Raw genomic sequence first — 7,477 nt, 5'->3', positions numbered from 1 at the left:
CATTCAATTTAATAAAGTGACCATATCCTGCTATGGAGTATGAACAATGCCTCTTAAACGTTTGAGATCAGGAGTTCACACACTAGCAGAAAATATTGATAACTTTTAGAAGATCCTAAAATTGGATGGGTTTTTAGTGTTTATTTCCCTTTCAAACCCATTTTTTTTTTTTTCTGGCAGCTTTTGTCATCTGTGTCTGCTCCTTTATCTTCAGGGATATGACCTCATGGGCTTATTAATTTGCATGACTGACCTGATTAACTTCAATGCAAGTCCATATTTGTGTGGCTTATGTTCCTTTCACAAGTGAGCTATCAACAATGTGTCTGAAAAACTCCAAACTCTTCTCAAATAACATGTGCTGGATAGAAAACAAAGGTACTAAGAGGCCGAATTAAAAAGAGAAGCACCTTCACTAAAGAAGATGTATGTGGGAACATATAACTCAAGTTGAGGAATAGAGAAACTAGACTAGTGTATTTATTCTCACAAAATTCTCATTTAAAATACATGCCAAGCTATTTTAGACAACCAGAAGATATACTGGTTGGTATTTTAAGCAAAATTCCACCCCCGAATCTGTTCAGGGCTCAGCATAGAGACAGGTATGTCCTTCAAATTGCAACAGGATATGACGATAAAGACACACATGCTATATATGAAGTACAGGTTAAAAAACAGTGATATGGTATTTAATCTGGCTTAAGGCAATTTTCCAGATGAGTGTTTCTATTAAGTACACAGAATGACCTCTGAAAATTCTGGAAAGGAGGCAGGAAGCCAAGATAACCCTCACAATCAGCTTCTCACTCCAACTGCTACAGAAGTGTTTGCCTGAAAATTCCCTTCAGACCCTCCCTGGCCATGGTGTGTCAGCTTACAGTGGCTGCCTGCAGAAAAATCTCCGCACCGGGAAGGCTGAGTGACGGAGGTGTTTGGACTCATGGGTTTATGCACTGCAGTTTTACAAAGAAATTTTAGCCCAAGATTTATCAACTATTGTCTGTTTGAAACACTTATTTGTATATAAAAGCACAAGCTTAGAATTTGTAAATTTTAGATGTCCTTGTATACACAGGGGCTTGCATGCTTGTAGATGTGTATGCACTTACATGTGGAGGCTAGAGATCTTTGAGTTTTGTTAATCGGGAGCTGTTCACTTTATTACTTGAGACAGGGTCTCCCACTGGGACTAGGGTTTGCACATTAGGCTAGGCTGGCTGGCCAGCGAGCTCTAGGGATCTTCTGGATTATGGTTGTGTGAATCACTACACTTAGCTTTTAACATGGGTGCTGGGAATCAAACTGAGATCCTCATGGTTGCATGGTAAGCACTTATTGATTAAGCTGTCACTTCAGCTTCCTGTGTGCACACAAGCTTAAGGGTTACTGATGTATAATTTACATGTGTAAAGAGTGCTGAGTTTTGATGTATAATTCAGTGAATTTTGACAAATGAATGGTAATGTGATGTCTACTATAATTAGGAAAGAAAACATTTCTATTATACCTTTAAAAATGTCTCAGACCCTTTTACAGTCACCTCCTCTTTCACCTTTCAGCCTCCATACTGCTAATAGGTATGTTATACTTGCATCATACTTTTTTTTTTTTAGAAGGTCATTGACATGGAAGAGCATAGAGTATGGCCTTTCAAGTCTGGGTTCTTCATTTTCTGTTTAAGGATAGACAGTGGGTTTAAATTACACCAGGGCTTTATCAGAGCTCTGGCGGTTTTCTTCATTGTCTATTACTTTCCTTGGGGCTGCATAAGGGGCCGTGGCTTAGAGCTGGGGAGAGTTTAACCTCTCAGCAGTACCTCCCAAGTGAGAAAGTTTCCTGTCACCTAGCCTCACAAAGGCTTTTCTTCAACTTTGTACCTTGTGCCTTGAGCATCTCTGACTCAAGTGAGACTTGATACTAATTCATGACACATGGAGTGACTCCGAGGAGTGCAGGATTCAGAGTCACGCAAAGCTGATTTGACTTTTCTGCTGATGCTAACGGTATGGCTGTAGGCAGGTGCCTTTCACTCCTGAGACTCAATGTCATTTTCTGTATGGTAATTCTGTATGACCACTCAGATAGGAGTCTTTTTGGGTGAATTCAATGATGCTAAGCCTATAAACTCTGGTATGTGCTCTGCCCTTCACAAACAGTTACCTCTGTTTCTTTTGATTTAGGTTCAGAGTAGTCATGGTGTTGATAAGGTAAAAAGAATAACTGGGCCTGGAAGTTACATTTCTCTCCACGAGAGCTGTTGCGAGCAGTTTCTCTTTGAGCAGGAACATTTCGCCCTGAAAGAGTTGCAAGAACATTCTCTCTTTGTCCTTGCATACAAAATTGGTCTTTCGACTTGATACTTCCTGTGCTTTGGTGGACAAATAAGGCCAATAAGAAAAATAAAGATTGGGCTCGTTGCCATTTTCTTTTTAACTTAGCTGGAAGCTGACTTCATCATGCTCTGTGGATCAGTTTAAAATAGATGTGTCTGTTTTTCACATGCTTTTCTGTACTCAACAGGGATATCAGTCTTCAGATCAGGGCTGGGCCTTATTTTGCATGTCATTTTTAGGTATAGCTATATGGTAGGATTTATTAAGTTACTAACTATAGTGGTGTACTTTGTCTTTTTATGTTGTGAACTATGCAGAGGGAAAGCCCTCCAAAAGAGAGACCTGGGACAGTGTGTGGCTACCTTCAGGATGACACAGTTAGCATCTGAGTCTGAGCCTTTCCTCATCTCAAACAGATGTCATATTATGAAGCATCATTAGTCTTCTGTGTTCCTGACTATCCCATAGCAGCAAAAGGGTGAATTGCAACATACACATTTCTAAATAAAACAAACACATTTCTAAGGCACAGTCCCAACCAGTAAAACAGACCAGCTGGCTTGGCTCATGGGTAAGGCATGCTATTTAAGTTGTCAGCTCATTGCCAGGCCTCACACTGGTAGCATGGGATGTACCCGTTTGTCTCTGAAATTTGCATCTGTTCTTGGAGCTCATTCAGGGGAAACTACCATTGGAATCAAGGTCCATGGTGGAGAAAGATAACCTTCAATGCATTAGGAGAGGGTTTTTTCATAGGGTGTCACCTTAGGATTTCCTAGAGCCAAGAGTCCCACTGTCAGGATGGTTTTCTGGACCTTGTCTCCCATGAGAATAACTAAAGGAAGACCTGTGTGATTGAGAAGTTTCAGGTGACTTGGATCTCACTGAATGTGAAGGTGGCAGAGGATATGGCAAAGTGATGGATAGGTTAGGGTTCAAGTGCCAACAAAGGAATTAGATTCCACTGTGTCCATCCAGAAAATGTATGGTAACTTCAAATCTCTCCATTTTCTCCTCTCCTCTCCTCTCCTCTCCTCTCCTCTCCTCTCCTCTCCTCTCCTCTCCTCTCCTCTCCTCTCCTCTCCTCCCCTCCCCTCCCCTCCCCTCCCCTCCCCTCCCCTCCCCTCCCCTCGTCTTCTCTCCTTTCCTTTCCTCTCTTCTTTTTAAAATTCTCACTTTAACTTTCTTGAAAATAATAAAATAAATACTAGGCATATGACTTTGATTGTATGTCCACTGTGGTGCATTGTGAAATGCCCAGTGCTTTTGAGCTTATTAATATGTGCATTTTCCTGTATAAAGACTAAATTTATTTCCCTTTAGTTGGATTCTGCCAACCAACTGCATTGCTTTTGAAATGTAGGCAATAATTCTCTTGGTGCATTTGTAGTATTGGGGATTGAACTCGGGGCCTTGGGCATGCTAGTCAGCAAGTACTCTACAATTGCCATACAGCACCAACCTTGAATAATGTTTTATATAGGTATTATTGGTGACTTACTCTAACTTTCACCTGAGTGACTATTATCAGCTAAATTTTATTGTAAGGATAGAAACAGCTTCTCTAACTGGGGTTCTGCTGACTCTATTAACCAGGCCTGATTAATTCAATGGTCCTATGTCTGAATACCTGGCAAGACAGTTTAAGGAAGAAAAAGTTATTTTGTTCATGGCTTGAGAAGATATAGTCCAATATTACAGGAAGAATATTGTGGAGGTGGCTCTGTGGCAGCCTTAGTGTCTGACCACTATTGTCTTGCATCTCACTAGGCCAAGAAGCATTGAGAAATCTTTAGAAAATGGGACCTAGCCATTACTTCATACCCTACTATTATTTTTGTTGGTTTGGTAAACACTATAACCAAAAACAACTTGAGTTTATTTCAGCTTACAGATGATAGGCAGTCATCGAAGAAAACCTAGGCAGAAATGTAAGACAGGTTGAGGCAGAATTCATGAAGAAACATTGCTTACTTGCTCATTCTCACTTTAATGCTCAGCTAGCTTTCTTACATATCTCAGGGCTCACTAAGTAGGAATGGTAATGCCCATGGTGGGCAGAGCCCTCTTACATCAGTAAACAATCAAGAAAATGCCCCACAAGTAAGCCACAGACCATTCTGATGTACGCAATATCCCAGTTAATATCCTCTCAGATAACTCTAGACTGTGTCAATTTGAAAGCTGAAGCTAACTAGGAGAACCCGTAAGGCCCGCCCCATAGTGACCCACTTTCTTTGCTATGCCCCACTTGCCAAAGGTTTCATAACCTTCTAATACAATGCCAGTATCTGGGGACCAAGTATTCAAACACACGAGCCTGTAGGGAACATTTTACATTCAAACCATAACAAATGGCTTGGCACAACAGCATGCTTTTTCTCCTTCAGTTCTGTGGTACCAATTTCACTATTTTATTCTCATTAGTATTTCTTTTAACTTCCTCCTCATGACCCAAACCTTTTCTTCTCTACTTCATGTCCCAGTTGTGTGTGTGTGTGTGTGTGTGTGTGTGTGTGTTTCTGGTGCCACCAAGACTTATTTTCTTTCTTCCAAAAATTATTCTCTTCTAAGCAGTGACTTTAGGACTCAAGCTTATTCCATGTAGCTTCTAAGGTCACTGTGGCTATTTATACAAAGCAGCTAGATAGAAAAAGAATACGAAGCATCTTATGCAGAAAGTGGACTCAGTTCTGCTCTGAAAGCAATGTACATCATCCCTGTCTGTATCCATTAGCACAGGTCCACAGATAGCTGCCAATCAGGGTGGAAAATGTACAATGTACTGGGTACATAGCAGAAAGAAAGATGGCTTTGGAGTAGCCAGTCAGTCTGTTTTACCATTGAAGGTATTACAAAGAAAGGAGTTAATACAAAGAATTGCTCCAGAAATTCTAGGGAAGATTAGAGATGAAGCAACTACAGACTACCACTTAAAATTTGGATTCTAGGTCATACTGCTCCTACTATCCAGAAGCCAAGAACCTGCATCTGCTACCATCCTAGCTGTCATTCCTGTAGTCCTCTAAACTGGTACCAGACCATGGACCCCAGAGTCCATCTGCTGCAGATAGTCAGCTCTGTGATGCTCACTTAGCTCTCTGTTCCCGAAGAGACCCTTTGCCTTCCAAATCTAACCTAAGTGGATTTTGTTGACTGAGTCTAAAGTACCCACAGAAAAATATCTCCAAAGAACACACAGAAATAGTTTCTTTCTTTTTAAACAGTATACAAGCTAACAGGCATCCTGTGGCAATGTCACACCTACTTAGTTTTGGTTGCTGTACCTTTCCCCCATGTGTTCTTGAAATGATCCTTTTCTTGTGATAAACAGAAGATAACAGGAGAGGTGGGGAATTGATGTTAATGCCACTACTGCTTTTGTTGTTACTGATGCTCCCATTTTGCCTTAGGGGAATGTTTTTCTCAGCACCTGTAATTTATCTTCTGGACATGCCTGGCCACAAATGCTTCTCAGTTTGTGTTGGGGCTTGTTTCAGATAGGCTTACTGTTGGTTTTAAAATATCATGTAAAAAAATTCATTGAATATCTCCAACCTCCTGAACATCATAGCTAAGCAACATAGTACACTGTGGAATATTGTCTCCCCCATGATTGTCTGACTGACTTGGAGCTGTATGTGGCTGCTATTGCCCGGCACCTCGAGAGTATTGTACTGAATATAGCTAGCCTGGGAACTGATCCAAATTCAAAATGTGAAAGTATGATTTCTGCAGAATTTGTATTGCTTTTGCACCATCATGAAGTTGAAACATTTTAACTCAAAGCCATCTGTGTATGTGTGTATAAATATAGATTTAAATATATATTACATAAATATATGTTTTTATATATTTAATCGTCACACTCCCGTGATAGCTTTGTCTGATACCAACATAGTGAGGAGAGTCTCTTTCGATAGTGATGATACTGAGTGACCTTTGGAAGGGGAACTGGCTTTTACAACTTTACAGCCCCTCTGTTAGACCTCACTGGAGATGAATTTCTCCATGTAGTGAGTCACTCTTATGTCACCCACCCTGTCTTAGGAGGTTTCCAGACCTCAAGTCTCCTCTGCCTTTAGGTAAAAATATTTTCTGCTGCTTGTGAAAGGTTTTCTCAGAATCCTAAGGTGACATCACATTGGGAGAGCACCCAGGCTTTCAGCAAGCTCTACCTCCACAAGAAGAGTTCGGGTGAGTCAAGGAAGCATTATGCCTTTGAGACTTACTTTTCACAAGGGACTCTATACTGAAACACAGGTGATAGGTTGCCTAGCTAGAGCTGAGAAGCCAGCAAAGGAAGACAGAGCTGCCCAGGAGAAGGAGGAATTCCAGAAATCTATGCTGAGGAAAATAGTTTGGGGAAAAAATTTCTAGTAACAGTGGTCTAGTCTTGTTGAATAAGACATACAGGGAGCTTTTCCTCTCCCAACAGCAAAAGCAACCAAAGCATTCTGGTAGTAAGAACACATTTGTTCTTCTTAAATGTTTTGTAACAACAACAGCAAAAATCAGACTGTTGCCATCACCTGACCTTGACATTGCCTTCCTTCTCAATCTTATACTGGGCATTCTGTGCATGCCTGAAATGCCATATCCCTGACCTGCATCACGTTTCCTTCATTGAAACAGATGGGGAAACAGTTATTTGAATGAGTGGGGCATGGAGCCAGAGAAGGTACAACCAGCTGCAAACAGACCAGTAAATATGGTTGTTATACATCTGATCTCGTAAGTTGTTCAACAGTGAAGTGGCTAATGGTGCTGGTATTTAAATGGCCATTAGTAGACTCTGGGTTTTGTGTACCCAATTAAGAAGTATCCCGGAAGCTCTTTCCTGGTGGTATCTGCTGTTATTTGACTGTAGACCCGTTCAGCAGCAGACCTCAGGTCTGCATGACTGTCACTGCCTGCAGGGAAAGAAACTTCATCTTTGTCAACAGGAGACAGAGACAGTAGAGAAGGCTCCTGTACTGTGGAGTATATGCTGATGTGTACTGTGGAGTATATGCTGGTGTGTACTGTGGAGTATATGCTGGTGTGTACTGTGGAGTATATGCTGATGTGTACTGTGGAGTATATGCTGGTGTGTACTGTGGAGTATATGCTGGTGTGTACTGTGGAGTATATGCTGGTGT

The sequence above is a fragment of the Arvicanthis niloticus genome, chromosome 3, assembly GCF_011762505.2.
Source record: "Arvicanthis niloticus isolate mArvNil1 chromosome 3, mArvNil1.pat.X, whole genome shotgun sequence".
Lineage (NCBI taxonomy): Eukaryota > Metazoa > Chordata > Mammalia > Rodentia > Muridae > Arvicanthis > Arvicanthis niloticus.
The sequence above is the reverse complement of the archived record's forward strand: the minus strand, read 5'-3'. Positions refer to the sequence as shown.